General features: G+C 35.7%; 1 protein-coding gene across 3 annotated transcripts in view; it reads left to right on the top strand.

The window, feature by feature from the left end:
• LOC129953763 (GAS2-like protein pickled eggs) overlaps nucleotides 1–25,963 on the top strand; it is a 261,851-nt gene that overhangs the window by 94,540 nt on the left and 141,348 nt on the right. The gene's annotated exons all lie outside the window — the stretch shown is intronic.

The following is a 25,963-nucleotide window of genomic DNA, read 5'->3' as shown; positions in this document are numbered from 1 at the left end:
TCGAGATATGCAATTTTGAAAAAAAGAATATGTTGTTAAAAATCGAAAAAAATAATATCGACATTTTTGATCATCAAATCTCATTAAGCTTGTGCAGGAAAAAAATTATACTAATCGGTTCATGAGTTCCTAAAAAAATTTGCGGTTCTATGGAGGGTACCCTTCTGGAGCAGTACTTAAATATATTTTTGTAATGAAAGAAGCCAACTTCAGAGAAAATTTAATATGAATTCATCTGGTCGTTTTTGAAAAATCTTAAATTTTCGAGTACGGTTCTTTTTGATCTTGAAAAATAAAAAAAAAACTTCTAACGCGTATCAACTTACAAACCTTAATTTCCAAGTTTGAACTCCATTGAACCAATGGTTTGAACTTGGACGTACAACTTACTTACTTACTTAAGGTGGCACTGTCTCCAGTTTCGCACGCCAAGTTGGTTGAAGTTTTCACCCACCTAGAGTCGTACGGGACCAAAAATTACCCGAAGAATTTTTCTCTCAAAGCATCCTAAGACGCTCTCATCTTTCTTTGACAGGGTCCAGGCCTCAGCGCCATAAATGAGAACCGGGATGATGAGTGTCTTATAGATGGTGATTTTTGATGCTTGCCTTCTTAGTTCAAAGAAGCAGCGATTTGCAAGAGTTATTCTTTGCTTGATTTCAGCGTTGGTGTCGTTGTCTGTTTTAATAGCGGTGCCTAGGTATACTAACCCTAACTACCTCAAAGTTATAGCTGTCCATGGTGACGTTTTGTTCAAGACGTCGCGTCGTCTTTCAATTTCCTTTTTTGATGATAGCATATACTTGGTCTTGCCCTCATTGACCACTAATCCCATCTTCTTCGCTTCCGTCGCAATGCTCAAAAACGCTCCACTGACATCACGCTTTGATCTTCCAATTATGTCAATATCATCTGCGTATCCGAGTGTTTGGATGGACCTTTGGAAGATTGTGCCTCTAGTGTTGACGGTTGAGTTTTGCACAATTCTTTCCAGAACGATGTTGAAGAAGTCGCATGACAGTGCATCGCCTTGTCTAAAACCTTTTTTAACATCAAATGCATCGGTGAGACCTTTTCCGATCTTGATAGAGCAGCGTGCATTCTCCATCGTCATTCTTCACAAACGGATAAGTTTGACAGGAATGCCAAAACTAATCATTGCTCTGAAGAGCTCTTCTCTATGGATGCTGTCGTACGCAGCTTTAGACGTTCACATACTACGGTAGAAAGGATCTTATGTTCAATGTTAAGGAGACTGATGCCTCTGTAGTTGGCGCAAATAAGAGGGTCTTCTTTTTTATGTATCGGGCAAACTATGCTGAGATTCCAATTATCGGGCATGCTTTCTTCCGACCATATTTTGCATATGAGTTGGTGCATGCTCTCTACCAAGTGATCGCCTGCTGCTTTGAATAGTTTGTCAGCGACGCCGTCAGCTCCAGCAGCTTTGTTTTACTTTAGTTTGGATATACTCGTAGCTATCTTCACTTCGTCAAGGTCGGGTAGGCGGAATTGTTGTGGCCGTGTGAAACCTAGCACTTCAGAAGCGTCATCTCTGATGGCTGCAAGGCAACTGGTTTTCAATGCTTAATGCAGGCAGCATAGGACATCTTAAGAGGTTACTAGAGTCTCGATCGGAAAAGGACATGGCAGTCTCTTGCGATTGTAGCCGTCTAACGTCAAGACTTCTCACAGTACTTGCTTGTTCTTGCTTGGACCGACATATCCGTAGCCGTTCCTTGGCTACAACGAGTTAGGGGTCCGAGTCAATGTTGGCCCATCGGAAAGTTCGTACATCCTGTATACTGGAGAAGTGTCCAAGTAAAACATATTCAAATTTAATTACGTGTTTAAACTTTTAATCGCAAAAGCTCCCCTGATATTTTACGACCACCCTTGATATCTTAAGACTTCCCTTGTTATGCTAAGACCTTCCTTGATATTACCAAACCAAATCTCCAGACGTCTTTTGATATTAAGAGACATACCTTGGAATTTCCAGACCTCCATTGAAATTTCAATACCTCCACCGAATTCGTCAGACATCCATTGATTTGTCAAGATCTACCCTAAAATCTACAGATATCTCAATTTTTCAAAATCTCCATGGCGTGGAATATCTAGACCTTCCTTGAAACCTCCTTTGCTATTTCAAGACCTCTTCTGAAATATCCAGGCTTTCCTTAAAATTCTTAGGGAATTTCAAAAACCTTCCTTGAAAATTCAAGACCTCCTCTAAAATATGTCTACAGACCATCTTTGATTTTTCACTATTTCACTCAATATTTCATTGGCCTATACTAAAATCCCAAGACGTTCTCTGAAATATGTAGAAATCCGTTCATATTTCAAAACCGTCCCTAAAATTTCTAGACCTCGAAATTTCAAGACATTGTTGAATTCACCGATTCCACTCGCTGAATAGTAAATATTTCTTACAATTCAGACAAATAGCGCATTATTAAATAGGGAATTGAATAATATTATGTCGGAAAATCAACCCTTCGTATCGAAGTTCCCCAAGTGGTACACGTTTTGTTGAACGATCACATACCCGATGTGTTGCAAAAAATGCAGCAAGATGTTTGTGTTTTAACCCTATCCTCCGCCCCCTATAGGCTCACTACCGAGTGGAGTCTAACTTCAGTCGTACTTACAAGTACAGAGATTCGTTCCTAAGCCGCACAACACGAATGTGGAATGCGTTATTTCTTTGCCTGTCTCTCCTTTCTTAATGCCGTATTTGACATAATTAGAGTACCAAAAATGCCTTCAGTGCTCACTTAATATTCAATACAAACATTTCTTAGTTTTTAAACGTTTTAAGTTCCCAAAAAATCAAATTCTTTACAAATTTTTAAAAATGTTTGTGTCACACAGTATTTTCTTTCTTAATGCTTGAACAGATAAATCAACGAAAATAATGTTCTTCAAAGAAATTACTCCGACAAAATCTAAACAAATTAATTCCTTATCAACCAGAACCTCAACGCCTCTTTAATCGACAACAAACACCAACAACTTCCTAAAGTTTATTGCCAGCATGTGTGTATTTAGTTGATAGGTCTATAGTATCTCCTCTTTCGAATCTTATTTCAAAACTAATTATCCCTTCAATAAAGTTCAATCATTTTACAAGCTTCACATGATCCCTCTTCTATAGTTTTCAAAATCTCTAGTTTCCCATACAAACCCGAAGTTATTTATTATTTTTTAACAAGTTTATAAAATGGAAAACAAACAAAATACCACTGGATTTTAATTGTAAAATGCATCAAAAGGGACACAAGAAAGAAAATTTTTATAAAAGATTCAACCTATATCGAGACATCAAAGTCTGTCTGGCTGCAGCTTAAATTTCCTTCACACATCTAAGTCGTGACATAAAAAAAAGTAAACATATAAAACAAAACGAATTTTTGTTGTCTTTGATTGTAGTTTCCTTCTGTGCGGAGGGGGATGGGGGGCAATGGGGAGTAAAAAGCAACAAAATAGTTTTCCATAAATATCTCTAAAGTATAAATACACAACTTGTATACATAACGTTAGTTGTTTCGCACCAAAGATAGTTCTTTTCTCCCCAATTCTCAATCCATATATACTCAACCTCCCCAAACGTACATATGTTGCTGGTTGGTGCATTGCAGTGTTTGCTTTCTACTATCAGACTTCAGAAGCGGGTTTCAGAATATTAGGTTCAACTGATACCCCTCTATGTAAATAAATAAATTGGGTGTCGAAACAGTCCGTTGAGAACTAGGGCCTAGTGACTTACAATTCTTAATTCTTTTCATCCATGTGTGCCAGTACTATTGTCAGGGATGGCGGGGATCTACAGTTTTAAGCCGAATCCGAACGTTTAATTTGAGAAAGCACTTTTCATGACAAGAATTACTCTTGAAGAATTTGTCAATTCCTCGCAAGAGGTAGTACCTGTAAAAACAAACTACGTGGCATAGGTAGGGACGAAGACCTCTAACATGACAGTCCAACGCACAAACCTCTATCTAAGAAACATAAATTTACGATAGGATTTTCTTTTAAGAATAAAAACCTACGAATCTTAAAGTTTTCAACTTGCCAAATCGTACAAAACTGTCAGATCTGTCAGTTAAACAATTGTCCCTAACAACTTTGTTTTTTTTTTGTAGCTGAAAATGTCACTGTCAGCAATTGTCAGATGATGACGTTTTAAATTGTCAAATGTCTTTGGATAAGCTTTGCGAATTCAAGATGCAATTGGGGACTTCATCCATTAGGCTAGGTTATGTTGTTGATGCATCTTTAAGGTTCGAAAAAACAAACATCCTACTCAAATCTCTTTGAATCCATTGTAATCCCCAGGAAAGGGAAAGAAATCGGTAGGGTGTAGGGGAGTTGCTGAGGATTTACGTTGAGGGCTACTCTTTAAATCATCCTGATTTCTGGGAAGTTTAAGAATGGTGGTATGGACCAGACGTCGCATAAGTCATTGAAAAAATAATTTCCTAATATTATCATTCTTCTTTTGGCAATAGGCTTCGGCATTGAAGATAGAGGAATGTACCTTCAATTCCTCTATCTCCTCGTCCTCACATTCTCTGCATTAATTGTGGGTCTTTCTTCATGTGGGTGCCTCATGAGTTGTGACCCATTATAATACTTTTAATAAAAACAGCTGAGGACTAGTTAGTTGCAAAATTAATTTTTTTGTATAACCTTTGGAAATCTTCGGCCACAGATTTCTAGAAACTGTAGGTTTCAAGAGCTGCTGTTTGGGATTTCGATTAAATTTTGGTGAATTAGTTAGTTTAGCTGCTCTATTGGCGTGTAGATCATTGATACCATATGGCTTGGACTAAGCATTGATTTTTCTGCCCTTTTATTACCGTCAATGTCACAGTGTCCTGGAAGTAACACTGCTGGAGTAAGCAAAGCTAATTACGGCATTTCAGTACCAGTTTTGAATTTGTGACAGTGGCAGATATTAGCTGGATTGATGTTTAGTTATCGAAAGCTTAACACCAATCAATCAATATCAACCACTGTCACAATATGTCTATGTTTTTGTCTTCCAAATTTTGGGAAGAAAGTTCCTTAGTGGCTTAAGAAACTGCCAGTACTTCGGCTTAAAATACACTGATGCAGTAATCTGTAAACTTTATTGATCTCTCTAATGAAGGATTATATGAAAAGATGCCAGACCAGTCCCCCTCTCCCGTTTTGAAACCATCCGCAAAGACGGTAAGACCCTGTTTTCCATTCAATCCTTTCTTGTGGGAATTTTTGTTTAAGCTACTAGGTGAAGCTTAAATAGTCAATAGTGCTTTTTACGTTCCTGAGACCTAAGGAAGTAGTTACATTGTAAACTGACTCCATTCATTGCATTGAGCTCAAAAATGTTTTGTACCAATACTTTTCTTCTAATTCAAGTATTTACCAATTACTTACTTACTCAAGGTGGCAGTTTAGTTTGGAACCGACTTGGGCCTCAACAAAAATTTTCTCCAGATTGGACCAAATATCAACCGCAGAATGATGAGTGAATCTTATAGAGAGGAATTATAGTTGCTCGAGAGAAGACCTTCCTGATTTCAGCCCTGGTGTCTTTGTCTGAATTTATTGCGGGGCCTAGGTAGACAAAGTCCTTAACTACCTCAAAGTTGTCCATTATGACGTTCTTTCTAAGACGCTGTCGGCGCCGTTCAATTTGAACTCTTAATGACATCTAATACTTATGGTCTTGACCTCGTTGACTATTAAACCTATTTTCTCCGCTTGCGTTGACAACGTCTTCCAATTATGTCAATATCATCGCCGAGTAATTGAACAGATCTTCGGAAGATTGTATATCTAGTGTTTACGATCGAGTTTTGCATAATTGTTTCCAAAAAGTTGTTCAAGAAGTCTTATGATGTGTATGGACCAACGTGCAATTATCCATCGTCATTTTGCACAAATGGATAAGTTTGACAGGGATGCCGACACTAGAATTTGCTCTGTAAAGTTTTTCTCTATAGATAATATCAAACGTGGCTTTGAAATCGATAAATAGATGAAAATTTTGAATTTTAAAATCCTGTGTTTTTTCGAAGATCTACCGTAATGTGATATGAACATATGGAACGGGTTCAGACCTTTTCATAATACGGCAGAAAGGATCATAACTCCTCCTTAAAAAAATAAATGAATTAGGTAGCGCAAAAACTAGTGCAGTTTAGAAATTTAAGGGACCTGCAGATTTTATTCCGAATCCAAACAGTTGATTTGAGAAAACACTTTTCATGACAATAAATACTCTTGGAGAACTTACGTCACTTCTTTTCAAGGTCATGGAAACCCTGATTAATTTATCAGCTAACGAAATATCTTAAAGAACAGAAGCTTCTTAATGACCGGCAATACGGCTTTCGTAGCAATAGGTACACTGGTGATCTCATGGTTTATCTCCCCGAACAGTTGAACAAATATTTACATCGTTTTGGAGAAAGTTAGATATTTGCACTTGATATTTCAAAAGCATTTGATAGAGTTTTGCACCAAGCTCTTTTATAGAAAATGCATGCTTTTGGTATTGATGAATCTCTTCTTCGTTGGATTAGAAATTACCTTTCTAACCGATCAATACAAGTTGTATTGGTTGGTTTCTAGTCTGCCACTTCTAATCCATTAAACTGTTTAGCCGACGACATACAGTACCTCCCGCTTTTCATACTCGTTTTTGGATTCACATCCTTGTAATTCGGATGTGGAATTTAAGCGGCAGCGTATGATAAGCTGATTAAATTCTGATCTTGACAGCATTTCCCAATGGGGAGTCAAAAAGCGTGTAGAATTTAAAACTTCGAAAACTCAATGCTGTCTTCTGTCGTTAAAGCTTAATACACCCCCGATGCCACTATCTATGAGTGGCACTTGCGTCCAGGAAACTAATCAACTGTCAGTACTCGGTATGTGTACCAAAGATCACATTTTATGGAATGATGGCGGTGCAAGAAATTTTCCACTACTTCTGATCTGGCTGTAATTAACAAAGGCTTCATCCGTCCAAAGCTTGAATATAATTCGCATGTCTGATTAAAAAAGGGCTTTAAAAATGATTTGCGATAAAACTATAATCGAAACATTTCCATCGCTAGAACACCTCCGCAATGTTTCATGCCTTTCGTTGTTTTATCGATACTTTTACAAACAAGGTTCTGTCGTAATACTCGCACTTCCAGGAATTCTCATCAGTTAACCCTTGAGCTCAATTCCGGACGTACTGTCAAGCATAGAGATTCTTTTTTTAACCGCACATCGAGAATGTGGAATGCCATACCCAGCTCTGTTTTTCCCTATCATTTTGATATTCAAAACCTTAAGACCAATGTATATCGGTATCTTCTCTTTAATCCTTCCCTATTTTCCTAATGCTCGCACTGTGTTTAAATAAAAAACATATAAAGGGTACTAACAACCCCTTGAGTGCCTGAAATTATAAAAAAAATAAAAAACAGTAACAGATTGATTTTTTCCCCAATGGAAAACACATGATCCCAAATGCATAACTACTCAACGAACACATCCACCGAAATACGAATGCAATATCAATCGCACCAACATTTGAGAACGAAATCAGATAAGATCCATTTGAAACTCGTATAAATGTCAAAAACCCATCCGTATAGTAAGATTCTACTTTAACTTTTATTGGTAGTATTCATACTGCGGATATTGTTGTTTTTGTTATTCGTGTAAAATCCTACTATACTATTGATAGATTTTCCAACAAGATTAAAATGCTTCATTTAAAATTTGATTTCTATATTTAAGTGATGTGTTGCAATATTCAAATAACTGTCCCTGTGCATGCCGTTCTTCGAATTCATGTCTTTACCAACACTCTTTGAACAATTTTTTCCACTTAAAACAATTGTTTTCGCAGGAGACCACCCCCTGACAAAATTATAATTTCCATATCTACGCTCCTGGCAGCTTCAGTTGTTCTCATTTAGAGCACACAACATGAAAACAAAACACGAAAACAAAAAGAATTTAAATAGTGTTTCCATTTTCTTGTTGATTATTTTGTATTAAATTTTTTATTTGTTTTCACGATAAAAATGTATTAAAAAAAAGAAAAGAAAAACAATTTTTATTTTATACAAAAAAGTGCACTTGATACAACGGTTTTTATTGTTGTTGTTGGTTTAGATGCAGATGCTTAATCATGTTAAGGCTGCTGCTGTACGTTGAATTTATCTCCCTATTTCAAGTGCGTGATTAAAGTTCCGTCATAAAAATTTAAGTAATGCTTTTCCTCTTCTCGTCGTCGCGGTCGCTCGTTGTTCGACGCGTCGCTGTTGTCGTCCTCATCCTCATCGTTAAAGTTTCAGCCCCCATTCATCTGATTCTGGGTATAAAGACCAGGAATAGTTCCCACCAGGGTGGGAGAGTTCAACTATGGTAATGGTAATGGCACTGGCACTTCCAATTTCAACCAAACCATTTCATAATCTCTCTGACAATGCAGCATCAGCAGAAGCAATATGTTATATGTGCCCTTACGAGTAATGATCTTTTGAATCTTCTTTCTTTAGGATGTAATTGGTGTGTGATGGAGGCGGAGCGGAAGAGGGAGGCTTTAATCTTTCGCGCACATATTATAGTCTCTATGCTTGACTTGACCTTTATGTGCTGCAAGTGTGCGAGAGGGAAATATCAATGAATGAATGAATTTTATGACTTTGGCTTTGAAACATATCTCAAGGGGGGAATTTGCTGTAAATTATTCATATACAAAGAGTTTTTATTTGAGTCAATAGTTAAGTGAACTTGGCTCGATAAAGGCGTCGGCTTCGCTCGTCTTCGTCGTCTACGGTAGCGTCGTCGTCGACTATATGCATTTTAAAATCACTCCAATGAATGGTGCATGTAAACAGTACATAAAGCAATAAAATGCATCCATCCGGTTGTAGAGTGGCCGCTTTATGGATTGGGGTGTTAAAATTAAACAATATTTTCTTTAGTCGAAGCATCACATGATACCAAAGAGTCTTGTCCTAGATGATCTTTGGACTTCAGTAAAATATAAATTTATTACAATCAGATACCAACTTCGAATTTCGTCAAAAAGGAAAAAAATGGTTTGAATGTATAAAAAAACTTACAAGCTTATTATGAAAAAAAAGTTCGAAAGAAATGACAAGCTTACAGTTTGCCAGATGATAACACCGCCTTTTAACGTGTAAACAATGAACCAAAAAAGAAGAATCAGAGAGTTCAAAAATGATTTACCAAGTAGATTTCTGACAAGTTTGACAACAAATGTTTCTAACGAAAAAAAACTAAGAGACAAAACCTGCCAAATAAGACTCAAATGACAAATGGATCGAAAACCTGACACAAGCGGCTGATCTCTTTGCTGACCATCTCATGATTTTTTAAACCAGATAAAGATCCCTTATAGTTTGTTTGACATTCCTTCCCTCAAAGACGTAAGAAGCAGCTATATTTAGTAAAGAATCTTCAGGGAACTATCTTATCACTGCTCACGTTTTAAAGAAATGGCCTCGATATCCTTCAAAAAGCTCTAATTTATAATAAACGCAAAAATATAAAAGTAACATTTTACAGACGCTTATATCAACTATTGCTAAGGTTTTTGAATAACGGCTACTGAAAAGGCTCAGCAGAATAATTGGAGAAAACTAGACTAATTCTGAACCATCAATTTGGATTTAGAAATTAAACATTCCACGAAAGACCAATTACATCGAATTTCGGATGTGGTGGTAAAGGCACTTGAAGAAAAATTATGCTCAGTTATATTCTAAGATTATGCTAAAGCTTTTGACAAAGTTTGACACCTAAGACTTAAGTAAAAAAGTGCATAGAGACCTTCCCAGTTAGTACTACTAAATACTGAAACCTTTTGTTACAAAGCCACTCTTTTGAGTACAGTATGACAAAATTAACACGGAACTAACAAAAACAGAAACCGGTGTACCGCAAGGAAGTGTCCTAGGGCCAACCTTGTTATTTTTCTGATAATACTGCAATATTGGTGCCAAGTAGATCCGTTGAAAAGTCTACACACAAATTGCGAAATGCAGTCTGAAAGCATCTACCTTTACAAATGGAAGCTTAAATTTAATGTTCCAGTTTCCATAAACAGTACAGAAGTACCTTTCTCCAAAAATAATGCCAAAAACCTTAGAATCATTTTGGATTCAAAGCTTAAATAGGAAGCACTTTGAAGGAGGAGCTTAACTCGGAGTACAGAAGAATGTAGTGGTGAAAAGAAGTCTGTCTTAAAATCTTATGTCCTTACTCGGTAAAAAGATTGTCAAGATTTGCTTATTTCGATGGAGTATGCTATAGCTAATTAGCCTCTCATTTCTTCCCTTAAGCAATTCAACCATAATAATCGCTCTACCTGAATGCTCTAGCTCAATTTTACTTCTCCTGTCAAAAACGGATATTAGTTCCTTAGTCGTACTACGCGAATTTTAAATGCCTAACTACGATCTGTCTTCTACTGCAATGTTTTCTTTGCAGACTAAAGTATTCAAAGCTTCAAATGTTTGTTATTATTTCTTCTTTTTAGAGCTTCTTTAGATTAAACGAAAATTCAGTGATCCAGAGTTAAACGTTTTGCTTCCTTATTTAATCGTGAAGCTTACTGGGCTGGCTCTTAAATACTCACTTTAGTTTCAAAGAAAATCACTTAAATGTCAATATTCTACAAGTAGAACTTTTGTCAAATGTTACCTTCCAAGTTTATTCTGAAGAATGCAAGAATTCAAAAGTTTGGTACGTTAGTTTTTGTACATGTTGCAATCTTGCAATCTCTAATTCTTCATTTCAATCTAAAACGAAAAATCGTTACCACGTTACAATTGTTCTTATATTCAAATTAAACCACATTAAGTTGCACTCACACCTCCTCCGGTTTGAAGTGCTCACTTGCATGCCAAATGCAGTTTAAAGCATGACTTGTATAGTAACCCAAGAAGCCATTCATTTTAAAAGAAGTGTCAAGCTACTTTTACTCGTACCATACGCAGCGAATTATTCACTTTGGCGCTTTGAAAAAATATTTCACTTTAATGTTTCAAAGCCGTGATGAATGGGAAATATTTTAGTATATTGTGGAATGTTCTTTGAAAATTGTTTTTAACCATCACCTTACCATGACATCAGGACAAGACAAATATTTTCCTCGTATAAGTTACCTACTTAAAATTCTTTCCCTGAGTAGCTGTGGAATATTATTGTAAGGAGGCGCGGTATATGACGGCGGCGGCGGTGGCGGCACTGACCTATACGCAAAAAAAAGAAGGGAATATAAATTCAGGAAAAAAAGACTCTGGAAATTAAAAACCCAAAGCTCTACCCCAAGAAAGGAATACCATCGTGTTGTCCTCACATTATGCCTTTGTCTTGGCCCTGACACATAACTTAAATACAAACAAAAATGTCTGCGATTACACTGAGAAAATATTAAGACAAAAATAATAATCTCATTTTATATTTGACATCATCATCTGTCATGATTATAGCTCTGGAGTTGCTATCATGCTTGTCAAATTGAGCTACTTTTTTTCAAAATTTCTGACAGAAAAATTAATATGACAGCCCAATCACAATTGGGCTAAGAGTAGGCCAAATCAAACTTTAAAATACAAACTTAAAATAGCAATATTGGGAAGATATTGTGCTTTCTTGAACTGTGTTCCGAAATGCACTCAAATTGCACTATTTTTTTCGATTTTGGGCTGCAAATATGTTTTACATGACTATTGAACTAGTTCAGGACATGGCAACACTGGCTGCATACCGTAAATATGTTAAGACGGGCTGTTGTGCTTCCATGAACTGTGTTCCCAAATATAGACAACTTGGGCTGCTTTTGATCTACTTTTTTTGAAATTGGGCTACAAATGTGTTTGGAAGGGCTATTGAACTACTTCAGGACATGGTAACCCTAGTTATATACCGTAAATATGTTAAGACAGGCTATTTTTCTTCCTTGAATTGTGTTTCCAAATGTAACCAAATTGGGCTACTTTTGAGCTACTTAATAGATTTTGGGCTTCAAATATGTTTTATTGGGCTATTGAACTAGTTCAAGACATGGCAACAATAGTTGCATAACGTACATGTGTTAAAGCGGGCTATTTTGCTTCCATTAACTGTGTTCCCAAATGCAGCCGAATTATGCTACTTTTAAGCTACTTTTTCGATTTTGAGCTACAAATATGTTTTATAGGGCTATTGAACTAGTTTAGGACATGGCAACCCTGGTTGCATACCGTAAATATGTTAAGAAGGGCTTTCGGTATTAGTTTTCTTATCAAGTAAAATCTATTTTACACAACGTACTTCAAGTGACTGTATTGACTGTTTCGCAGTATCTCATTCTGTCACTCCAACTGTCAAAAACATTGGTGACAGTTCGTTCTGTAGGTCACTTATTTTTTTTAATGATATTTGCTTTTACTGCTTGAATCAATTCCGGATTGTTGGCATAACATAACATCGGTCCTTGACAGTTCCTCACAAAAAAGGTCAAATAATAGCTTTGGAACAGTCAATTGACTTCGCGAAGACAATGATAACTCGTTTTAAAGTGCAAATGGGCTTAAGAAAACGCGAAACAGCTGTCATTGAAAAAATTCAAATAGTCTATGAAAGACTTAAGAAGCCTCTGGATATGGATGTAGTTTCCATTTTTTGGAAACCTCCGAATTCACTCTACAATGAAGTAAAAAGTACATAACTGGACTTAAATTTTTTCCCATACTTATTTTATTTTCAAGCAAGAAATTGAAAGCAGCTTTTTTCAGTGTATTTGAAGTATGGAGAACTTATTACGAGTGTGTTTTTACATCAAAATGGTTTGAGAGCTTCATTAAATGTTTATTTACAAACATGTGTCAAAAAAAACATCCTTTCCCATCAGAACAGAACCACACATGAAGTGAATATGAACATTCCTTCGAGGTTCCTCAATCCTCACCATATCATAACATAGCCAAAGCGATATAGCCAAGTTCCGGTTCGCGCATTTCATTTAAATCCATATTATACAGGAACGTCAAACGTCATAAAGTCAGATGATGGTTTCAGTCGTCCATTATGTTATGTCACTTCCATCAACGATATTGCGCATCATACAGCAATCAACTATGCCACGGTCTGTCAACATTCGCGTAATGGCCTTCTCTTCAAATAGATAATATTTGTTTGTGATGTGCTCCTGATGGCCTGCCTTGCCTTTGCCTGTGCCTGTGCGTACTGCGTACACAGTACAGATAGGACTATAGGACACTCAACTCAGCAATTCAGCATATGGGATGTCACATTCTACGATTTGGATATTTGCCATATAGCGAAGTCGCCTCTTTTACGAGTAAAGTGTACAAAAAAAACTAAATCCTTTTACGCATTCTGTTTGCAACACGCAGCGGCTGCGTCCGGAGGACACGGGAGCGGGATGGCATGCAGCGCTATGCACATAGCATGACGATGAGTGAGCGTGCAAAGTTGAAAGACACACAGAATTGTTTATTTGTACGCATTCCGCGGATGTTTTTCCACGATAGGTAACTAAACTTACCCCTCGTCCGTCGGCTCTTCATCGTGTCGGTCGATGGTCTTCAGCGGCATGGCGTTCAGCATGTCATGAGCTGAGCTGCTAATGTGTGAGGCTATTTTTGACTTGAAAAATGTCATTTGGCTGTTTGAATGTTGTGTATCTAATTCGGCGATCATCAAGACTCTATAAGATTCCTAAAAATAGCTACAATCGGGATTGAAATTCCTGTCTAAACTTAAATCAAAGAGGAATGCATTCCCCTCTTTTCTATAGATACGCATATTTTTGTATCAATGCATGTGAGACTTAATCGTGAACAATTAGGCTTACATATTTGGATTACTTAACTTCATTCAAAGAAAAAACGTCCTCAAACACATTCAACATTTTCAAATAAGGCAAAGGCATATTGAATTACCCATTATTCGACACCCTAAGGGTCACTTAAACTCTCCAAACAAAAACCTACCCGAAGCCGAAAAAGACCTATATATAAGAATTAACTTCATCTCTCTCTCTCTCTGCCTTATCGATGAAAATGTCATAATTACTGTCCTTGACAAGAGAATAGAAGACCGCATTATTTGACGTCACATGCACAGCCCAAACAAACACTGCAAACACCCTCATTGGCTGTCAGAAACATTGGCACTTCAAAACAGCAGCAATAATAATAATTAACGAACAACGAGGGCGATATAGCAAAACCAAGACCAAGAGCAAGGACTCAGTTACAGACTCAACTCAAAAAATCTTATTAACATGTCAAGCCATTTAAGAACCCTTATTGTGTCGACACAATTCATATTTTTCATATTCATATGTTTCGAGGGTAAGGTTAGGTCTTGGATATTTGCCTTTGATAGTGAAAATAAAAAAACCCTAGCCCATATATCCGAAGCCGCCCGTCGAACTTGCTATCAATAAATTTCGATGGGAATTTATTAAAGCCCATAAAGATAATTATTTTTGTATATATCCTCCAGAGGCAGATTTTTCTAGATCCGATTTCTTTATGGGATTTGGTGTGTTGAGCAATAAAAAGATCTGCTGCTCTTAAATTTTTTGATTTTATTGTTTGTGTATTATTGGTGGATGGTGGCACTGCTGCCATAGCAGAGTGTTTATTCCTTCTTCTTTCAATTATACGATGCTGTGGAAAAAATTGTATGCAACTTTCAACCCTATTTTAGTGACAGAAAAATGTTGCGAAGTAAAATATTTGGTGCAAAAGTTTAAACAACCTATTTGAAAGGGCGTAACATTTTACTAAGAAGCAATTTACTAGCGAATTCAAACCTTTCTTTTCGTTTTCCTAACTAGTAAATTAATTGGTGGTTCCCTTTTATAAAAAAAAACAGGCATTCGAACATGTCTAACAAGTGACAGTTCGTTTAAAAGGAAAAAGCAAACAAACTTAAACGGACCTTAAGTTGTAAGACTGGACTATTCCATCTACTGCCCTTATGAGATATACTGGCTTAACAAAATGGTAACAGTTGGAAAGTACGAAAACAATGTGAAGTTGAACTCGAAGCTAAAGCGCAAGTTAGATGATGTTTTTCTTTTGACCTAATGCCGCGCAGATTTCTGACATTCAAAACTTTTTACTTGATTCTGTGTAGATTTGTGACATTTCTTCAAACTTCAGTTCTTATTGTGCTTCGCTATATTGGACAACATTTGCTTCAAAATGTGCGTTTTAATGATAGCTTCTGCTTCAAGTGTTTTTCTATAAGCTTCAAGTTTCACTCATTGTGTTTAGGCGGTAACTGTGCATAGGACCATCATCATCATCGGATCCTCTAACTCCGTAGGGGCATAGGGCGTCAACAAATTGTCTCCATCCTTCTTGATCTGCAGCTAGATACCTTAACTGTGGCCACGTCTTTCTCTGGGAGTTAGCTTCCGATAGCACTGTAGATTTCCATGTTGTTCTTGGTTTTCTAACCCGCCGTGATGTCGATGACCAAGCGCCTCTGCCTTCTCCTACGCCACAATTCCTGGTTACAAATTGTTTGTGGCCAGCGAATTTTAAGGATGTGACGCAGACAGCGGTTCGCTAAAGCCTGCGATTTTCCCGAGATGGTGGCCGAGTCTTTCCATGTTTTGACAAGCATATAATTGCACGAATTTCACATTGAATTCGAAAAATCTCAGTTTAGTGCGTAAGGAGACTTGACTGGATTTCCAAATTTGGGACAGAGAACCAAACGCAACGCGAGCTTTATTTATTCTGCTTTTTACGTCCAGAACCGTACCACCATTTGCTGATACAATACTTCCGAGGTAAGTAAATTGTTCGACCTCTTCAACAGGCGTGTCATGCAGAATAATACGATGTTGTGTTGGGGGGCTTGTTACCTATTTATTTTAAGACTGCACGATGCTCCTTTCACCAGTAAAGTTTGACACATCTCGTTCGGCCCACTGATGTTATTTGCCATGAGACATACATAAATCGTCGACATAGTCTAAATGGCTTAGCCTTTCAAACGTTCTCCTTTGAATACCTTGCCTCTCAGTTATACCGACTGGCCGTCAGAACATCATCTATCGCCAGCAGATAAATAATTCCCTTGTCTCACACCCTGACGCACTTCGAAAGAGTCGGATAGCTGCCCATTATGCAACACGAAACTCCTTGCACTTTTGTAGGACTCCTTTATAATGGCAACAATTTTTGGCGGAATTCCTCTACCAAAAAGTGTCAAAGACCTTCTCAAATTCTACAAACATGAGGGTTTAGCGGTCTTTGAAATTTTACAGACTGCTCAAGAACAATGCGTAAGGTATTGGTATGGTCAACGCACGACCGACCGCTGCGGAAGCCAGCCTGATTCCTCTTGAGTGTAGTCTCAATTCTAGCCTTTATCTGTTTGAGAATTAAAGTTGCCATTAGCTTTGAGAAAACGAACAAAACGGTAATACCACGCCAATTGTTGCAGTTTTTGAGATCACTTTTTTTAGCACCTTAACAATCACTCCATCCTTGCATTCCCTGGGATAGGTTTCGTTTTCCTTTGCTTTGTTGTTTTTGAGGAGATTAATCACTGTTTCAATTTTCGGGGTTCGATGTCAATACCCCTGCAGAATCTGCCCCTATCGTTAAGTTGGGGCACTTCAGCACTCTGTTCAACGGGAATAGAACCAACCCAATTATTTCTACCATTGGTTCTTATCAATAAAACCAATCCTTGGTATTTGTTTGTCAGGTTGGTTATAGGTTTAAAAAAAAAATGCCTGTCTTTAGGTTTACAAAGATTTAATCATTGATAGGAATACTGACAGGTGGGAACTCATGCAAAATAGAACTCTTTCAGTCTCTGTATTTATATATATTTGAATAGTAACTCCTCTTAAACAATTCAACCGTAATACGCGTACTGCTAGGAATCCCCATCAGTTTACACTTGAGCTCAATTTCACATGTATTATATTAAATACAAAGATTCTTTCTTTAGCCGCACTACGCGAATGTGGAATACTTTACCAGACTCAATATTTCCCAATTTCCATCGATTTCGCCTTTCTAATTGCTCGCATAGTAATTAATCATTATAAGGCGCCATGTTATAGCTATCATTGGTTTTCATCGTTGAAAAAAATATTGGAACTTTTTTGACAGGTCGTTCATAGCTATCATTAAAAATTTCTTTCATTGAAAAAAAAATTCCTGATTGAAATCCACCGCAAAATGTTTACTGACAGAAATCTGTCATTGAAATTGTGTAAAATTGGAACACATATTTGTGGAACAATTCGTTTCACTTTTGAACATAAAAGTGTCAGCTGTTCGGGAAAATGAATTTCCCTACGGTAAATAGAAAAACACATTTTTAGCGAAAAATAAATGCGCTATTTAATTTTTTTTTCTTCGAAGGAATAAGCTCAAGACATAAAACAACGCACTTTTTTGTACAAAGGCTAGTAGTAAAAAAATTCGAAATCTTTCTCATTTGGATCAACTCTTTCTAGTAAAGTTGGCAAGAAATGTTGTCTAGTACAATGAAAGATACCAAATGAATTCAGCTAATTGCTAAAAGTAAAAGTAACCATTCCGTTATTTTAACTTCAGCAAAATGTTAATAATTCCTTAAATATTAAAATCGTTTAAAAATCATCTTTTACGCTTAGTAAATTACTAAAAATGGCTTCATCATTTACATTTCACTAAATAGTTTAAAATTTGAAGCCAGTGGTTTTTATTTTACCGACATTTCTATTTCAGTCTGGTATCAATGAGATCTAAGTTCGAAAAAAAGAATCAGTCAACATTTTTTGCACAGCTCTTTATGAATATTGTAGATTCTCCTTTCTTTCAAAATTCGATTCCACTTGTATGCAGTTGAAGGCGATGTTTTGGAAGGAAGGATATTTGTTGTTTCTTTTTTATCTGTCTATACAAATGCTTAACATTTTCGAATGGGGTTAGCCTTAGCCTTAGCATTGGTATCAGTTGAGATTGGGTTATTTTTTTTATAACATATGGCCAGAATTTTAATAGTCTTCTACATAGGTATATATAAAGTTGCAAACAGTTTAGCAAGAAAAGGATTTTTGGCCTCTGAACAATTAAGATAACAAACACAAATCTTGTTTGTAGAATAAGACCTATTAAAAAACTAACTTTATGGACATATTTATTAGGGAGATATGCAAATGCATTTCTGTCTAAGGACTGAGGGTATACACTTCGTTTTGCAAAGAAGAGGTTTCGTTTTTGCTTCAAGTTCTTTTGACAATATTTTACCAAGTGATATAAGTCCATTAAAAGGACCTTCTTCACTGTCGGTCGATTGTCTTTAGGGCAGTTCCAATAGTTTGACTATATCTTAAAATGTATCACTAAGACGCTGAAGATTGTAATTTGCGAGTATCATTCAGTGTTTCAGAAACAAATTATAAAATGTGTGAAGAAATGTAATCGTATTCGCTTTTAAAAAGAATCTTTCCATAAGTCGATGGAGCTTTAACACTGTTTTTTTTTTTAAATTTGATAATTATTTCGATGAAATAATAAATAGAAAACCTTAAGAACTAACAATTTGATATAGTAAAGAATTTTTCAATAAGAGGTTTAAGCCGAATAGCCGCCGAAAGTATCCATGACAAATCCGTATATTTGCCACTATTTTTTCCAGACAACCTCCCAAAATCCAGCTCTTATATCTTACGAAATTCATCTCAAAGGTCTTGAATTTTTTGGAAGCATTTGCATAATCTTTATCTTAAATGTGGCACAAAAGAAAAAAAATGTAAAGGTATAAAGTCACAAGAGCTCGAAAGACCAATTTCGATCACCATTCAGCGCAATAACGTCAAAGGACTTATCATACTAAATTTTCAGTGTTTCGTTCGTCACCCCAGTCTTGCTTTAAACATACGTCACGTCTTTTCGTTTATAATAAATCGTTAATCATGTTTCGGTAGCGCAATCCATTCAACCGTAGCAGTTGCACCAATCTCTAACCAGACCGAAATCCGTGCCAAGCAGTGGTACGTTACGACGCAGAGAGTTTTCAACAGCCATTCTTGAATTTTCCAAACCCCAAATACGACAATTCTACCTATTAACGCAATTTCCGACGTAAAGCTGGGGCCTGATTATGGGATTCGCTGCGAATCGTTTCGCTAGCAAGTTTGCCATTTCTTAATAATTGCTTTTGCTTTCGCCTTCTTCGTTTTGAATTCGACCAATTAACGAATTCGAAGGCAAGTTGAAAGCCGATAGCTTTTGATGAACAATCAGCCAATATGCGATGTTACTGTTGCCTGTGATTGAAGGCCTTGAGTTTTGTGTTAACTGAACTTTAAATGGCTTAAGACCTTAGTTTTTATGTTAAATAGATACAGCATTACAGTCTTATTCCAAAGATCGACGCGGAATCTACAAATCTGGGCTTTTGTTTACACTACGGAATACAGCAGCAATGTTATCAGTTGTTCTTGAGTGGCGCAAACGGTTTCGGTTCCTCACATTACTAACTTTCCCTAAAAAACCTGTATTTGTCCAACAGTTCCATAATTTTCGGCCTATGAAGGTGTTTCACAGAAGACAGAAAAGTTCTCTAGAAATCGTGAAATGTAACAGCAAAATTATCACTTCTTTATTTCAATGCTTTGTTGAAGCTTTGAAAATGCTCTCTAAACATGAATAATTTTTTATAAATTCATAAGAATAAGAAACAAATGTTTTCTTTAAGATCGTATATGTTTCTAAATTTTCACAACTGTCTTTTGTTTTTTTAAATTCCGAAAATTGTGTTGATCCCTAAATTTTTCGATTAGTCTCGTTTTATCAGAGTTGTATAGGTGCTCCTTATTTGTTTAGTTTGGTATTTTTACTATTTTTTGTGTTGTTGTTCAAGAAACGATAACAAAGAATCCCCAGGTTCCCAATACTTCATCACTGGACAGCTCATGAAAACATCAACAATCCATTTCGGATAACATTTTATCTTCGCATAGCTAAATGAGCTACGTTTCCGGGATTTATATAGCTTCAAAGCGCATTGCTGTTGCGTACCTACACGTGCGTTTCTTCAACAGCAAGACACCGCATAAGTTGTACCTATAGAGATGATGCAAAGATGGATGGATAGATGGATGGAATAACAGATTCCCTTCTATATACGCATCAGCATTCCAATATTCTTTGATCTATGGTCTTCTATACCTGACGAAAAAGACTGCGCGCATTTGTAAAATCTTTTCCTGTTTTTACAATTCCCCAAATACAAATAAACCGCTTCACCAGAAAGCACCAGCGCCAGCACCACGCCACCGACACGGCAACGGTAACGCAACTGAATATTAATGCTGCCGCTCATCCAACAAGAGATCTCTGTGGATATCCATATCCAGACCAGAGATCCTCCGCAAAGGTGCTCCGCTGTCTGGGCCCTCAAAGTGCAACATCTGCAGAAATTTGTAAATCTTCTGATGGCTTCAGATTCTTTTGTTATGTTTTTAATATTTTTTTATTTCTACCCATGGGGTTGTGTTGTGCTGACTGTCGAGGCTTACTGCTCCGACTTTACCAACTGGATGGCGCCAAAATTTAGTTTCATTTCAAAGACACATTCATTTATGTTCAACATCAAGATTATGCGCATAATTCATTCGTTGTTCTGTTCTTTTATTGAAAAATTAAAATTTTAAAATAGATATACAACAGCTATAGATACATTTATTTTCGGTCTTGACTCAACGTAAGAAAATATGATATTAAATAATATTTTATATGGAATGAATACTGAGAGATGGAGTGCGGGGCTAGAGAGATGATGTTCTGCTATAAAAATATGATATAAATGGCTCTGGGAGATCTACACTCAATCAAAGATGAGGACGATTGATGTTGTTGAATAGATACAGTTGGTGACATATTTACTATTGCAGAAAGTGTTCATTGAACTTTATGTTATTGTCATGAAACAAAAAGACTGTTATAGAAGATTAACCTTAATTAATAGGCATACTTAGTAAATAGTTAATCTTACAAATTTACAACGGTTTGTTGATATGGAACGTTATTCTTTTAAGTCTACAGTTTAAGTTTTTACACAGTTAAATTTTCTACTTTTTCTTTAGGGTAAGCTTTAAACTGTAGTGCTATGAATTTGTACGAAAATATGACAAAGTATACCATCAGCCTTTCATAATTCCTACAAACCTGTGTTTAGTAATTTTGTCTTTATTGCAAGATTTTAGGACAAAATTAGAACAATGAAACAATTAGAGAAAATAGTTAAGCTATTTTAAATTTAAGAACTTTTCCAATAAGAGGTCTCATTTTGAATAGCCTGTTGTCTTCTTTTGAAATAATTCACCAGAAGAATGGTTAAAGTTTTCCGGTGACAGTTCGCTGTTTAGCAAGAAACGTTTCTTGACAGTGGTATTTATGTAAGAGGTGATCAAAATTGACCAATCTTTTAATCACATGAAAGATAAGGTCAATCAATTCACAATCGATTTCGACCTTCAAGTTGGATTTCGTTAAGTTGTAGTGGACATGAAGTGGCACATTTGAGATTTGGTCATTACTTTTTCTTGACAATGAAATAAACATTTATACCTCTTACTTCTTATTGAAAAAACCTGTATTAAGGCTTTTTAATATGGTTAACGCGTAGTACTGTCATTCTATAGGTTTTGAGTTGAACCACCTGCAATTAATTTTTCACTGATACTGTCTCTTGCGAATAATTGCCAAATCCTCCAAGGGTAATTCCTGTTTAAAAGTCCGTTTTCAAATTATCCGTTGGAATCCGGCATAAAAACTGTAGGTCACCTCCAAGCCTGAAATAATTAGCAGACAGGAATGGTTGAGAGTTTGAGAATTGGAGTTGACTAGACCTAGTTCTCTATGGCTCCACCTAATTTGTTTATTTTACGAGTAATACTACGTTTTCATACTACTTTGCGGTCTTCTAACTTTACCCACACTCGACATATAATTAAAAATCGTATTCTTCTGGGATCAAATATATAACTACTATAGTTACACAAATCAGAATAATGAAAAACAAAATTGTAAAAATTGCAAAATTTAGAACAAATTATATTGATAATTGATAATGAATTTTACTTATTTATAAATATAATTACAGTTTAAATTTTTAAATAGATAATTGTTCCACTTTTTCTTCAGGGTAGGCTTGCATAGACTTCATAATGGTGAACGAATATTAGTGCTTAATAAGAAAATGTGACTAGGAATAGCATCTGTCCTTTCTAAATTCTTTTATACCGATGATTTGTAATTTTTGTTTTATTGATTTCGCAAGTAATGTTGAAGCATATCGAATAAGTTCTGTGTTAAAAATAAAAAGGTTTTCAATTAGAGGTTTCACTATTAATAGCCTTCTGTCAACTTTGGAAATTTGGCAAGAAAAAACTATACAACAACGCATTAAAATTCACTAAGTTCAAAGTTTGACAAACGTGATTTTTAATACACGAAATGAAAGATAAAGTCTATCAAAGATTAAATAAATTACAATTTGATACCTAAGGGTAATTTAAACCGTTTTGGAAATGAAAAAGTCAATAATTGCTAACAAGCAAATTTACAAAGGCTATATTTTTAAATTTTGACGAACTTACCAAAAAATATGAATATGGAATTTTAGAGTGAACGCGTTAATTCATCTCATTTTTAAAAATGTTTGATTTTGTAGAAGTTTTAAAAACAGCTCGTAGTCATCCTTCAATGGAATTTTAAAATAAAAGAAACAAGTTAAAAATAGTGACCAAAAAGTAGTGAAACTGAGAGTAAACTTTGATATCCGAAATGCTTTTTCGACTAACGAAAAATACAATAGAATTTATGTTTTCTAAAATTAAAAACAAACGACAATTCAATAACCTTAGGAATTTGTATTTAAGTCCATCATTGCAACAACTTTTGTGTACACTACATTGAGCTGAGAATGGAATCCCGATATCAAGGAAGGGCATCTATGCCCTGAATAAGCAGAGCAACCTTCTTTAGAATAGTTCATCGAGTGTCCTAATTGTCATTGATGAATTCCTGTCAAAAACCATTTGCTGTAGATATTGATTCACAAAATTTATTTCAATGCATATTTGAGATTAATGACCACAATCTAAGTTTTAATTTGCAAACTTTGCAAAATACGAATTATTGCAAAATTGGTGAAACACTTTTCATTTTTAAAATAAAGTATTTGCAAAATTTGTAAAAATCTTTGCAATTAACTTTGCAGGGTATTATTATTTTTTGCAAAGTAAAAAGTAAATGGTGAAATAGGCCCTTAACTAATTTTAACTTAATCAAATAAACAATTTAAAACAGAGATATGTTAAGCAAATATGAAGAGCAATTCATATTTATTTTGTTTTCCTCATTTCCATTTTTAAAATTGAATGTGAATAAAATAAGAACTGAAATAAAAGGGCTCGTTCGTAGATTATGGTCTTACTGTGAGTAGAGTTCGTATTCAGCAGCTGTAAAAAAAAACAAACAAATATTAGAGCTTATCAGCTTGTTCTCCATTTCACTTGAAATGAAATTGGAATCAATTAAAAATACAAATTGGAGTTCTGAAATTCACTTATAGCGATAACGATTTAATTTTTTTCGAACATAAAACGCAATGGATTTGTTCTATATTTGGATTTTTGCGATTTTTAAGTGATTTGAGTTCTAAGCGATTAAGTTGGTGTGGTTTGAAATATACAAGAGACAATTTTTAATAAAATTAATAATTATAAGGAAATAAATCTTAAGTTTTTTATAAAATATATGTATGTATTTGATTCATGAGAAGTTGCGCCTTCTTCTTTATATTTGAGGGAAGGGACAAAACATTTAAAACGATTTTTTCAACACACCAAATCTCTTCTCTATCCCAAAAACAACGTTCTTTTAAAAACTTTCAAGGTACATTCAAAAACTATACTTAAATACCGAAAGCTCAAAAATCCATTTTTATGCTAAATGCCAACAAGAAAACTTATGTACATTTCAATACAATTTAATTTCTAACATTTCTTCGTGAAATGCACCAATAGCCTTCTGAGCTCTTGTAATTTAGCTCTTAAGTATGGCATATTTAGAAGACTGCTGGAATCTTGGAATGCTTTCATATGTAATAAGTAATCCAAATTAAATAAGATTACAACTACGTGCCTCAGCGGTAACTCAAAAATCCACTTTTATGCTAAGCAACGTAAACAATCAGAATTTGTTTTGAAGTCTTTTGCAAGGTTCTGTCTAGATTTTATTATGTAAGGTAGTCGTACCACAGTTGATGCCGTGCCGCCCCAAAAACTTTGTAGGACTATACAGAAATTTAAAACATGCATTTTTGTAGCGTTAGTGTACAAACACTCATGAAACCATAGGAGAGTTTACACGACTTTCTAGAACACCTACACTATATAAAATGCAGCGTTTTACTTATTAAAATACTGTCGACAGCGGTTTTATGTTTGCCCCGTTTTCACGTTAGTTTGGTTGTAGGTGAAACATAAAATCTCAAATAGTGCAACAAACATTAAAAAAACAAATTACTTACCAAACTCTACGAACACACCTTCGAAAGACACAAGAGCAATCAATTGTATCAACATTTATATTCGAAACTTTATCAGTAAACGTCAAAATTCTATCAGCTGTTGTAGCCTAGGGGAAAGCGGGGTATAACTGGCCCCTTAAGGTTTTTATAATAAAAACACAAAACACATTTTCATCATGTTCAAAACAATTTAGTTCATTAAAGAAACATTAATTACATTTATGAAACGGATATGAAATAAATAAACTTTAAAATTGTTCAATTTTTATGAAATTTAAAAAAAAAGTGCTTGGTTTGGCCATAGGTAAGAAATGTTGCTCATTGGGTATCCAAATGTGGCTAGATTCATCATCTCAATCCCCCTCGCCGGCACAAGAGCAATGGGCCCACTTTCCGCAGGCTCTGCAAGACACCCATCCTTCCGTTGATTCGGAATATAAGAGCCCACAGTGGAGACATTCTTCATCTTCTTCGCTTTCGGAGAACTCTATTTTTCTCTTCTTTTTTATTTTTGCGACGAGCTTTTCTTTTTTCTTTGAGGCAGGATTGAGCTTGGGAGTTTTAGCCTCAAGTTGAGCTATTTTTCTCTTCTTTTGTATTTTTGCGACGAGCTTTTCTTTTTTCTTTGAGGCAGGATTGAGCTTGGGAGTTTCAGCCTCAAGTTGAGCCTTGTACGGCGATTCAGTTATAACAGCTGTTTCTCCTCTGCGCTTAGAAACTCTTTTTTTTCCTGGTGCTTTTGGAACGGCGATTATTTGGGATGGTGAATAATTTTTAAAGGAAGATGTTGAAAGTTGAGCATCCATAGCTCTTGAATTCTGGTGGGAAACAGTGGGTGAATTATTCGCATCCAAGGGCAAAATCAACGGATCGCTGGTAATGGATAAATTTTCAACTTGAGCTTGTGAACTAAGATCAACTAATGCTGTTCCATCTAAATTCGGTAAATTCTCTTCTATTGGCATGTTTGTTGTTTCGCACGGTAGAAAGTCATTATCCTTGAAAACATCTGCTTGAAAAGGCCACATTCCAGTTTTTTTGAAACCATTTATAGCCACTGCCATTGTCGCCGTCTTTAAATAAGCTCTACCAAACAATTTCTCAACTTGATAATGAGTAACTGTTCTTCCAGGATGTTGTCTTAGCCATTTTTTAACTTCATCGCCGTAATATGAGCTAAAGGGCTTCATAAAGCTTACATCCAAAGGTTACAGACGATGAGTGCAATGTGGAGGACAACACAGCATAATCACACCATTATCCCTTGCTGTGTCAATGACTTCCATGCTTTTAACGTGGCCTGCATGTCTATCTAGGAGATACAAAACAGGTCGTTCTTTTGTTGCTCGTG

The sequence above is a fragment of the Eupeodes corollae genome, chromosome 1 (genome assembly GCF_945859685.1).
Source record: "Eupeodes corollae chromosome 1, idEupCoro1.1, whole genome shotgun sequence".
Lineage (NCBI taxonomy): Eukaryota > Metazoa > Arthropoda > Insecta > Diptera > Syrphidae > Eupeodes > Eupeodes corollae.
This window is presented reverse-complemented; position numbering and strand designations above follow the sequence as displayed.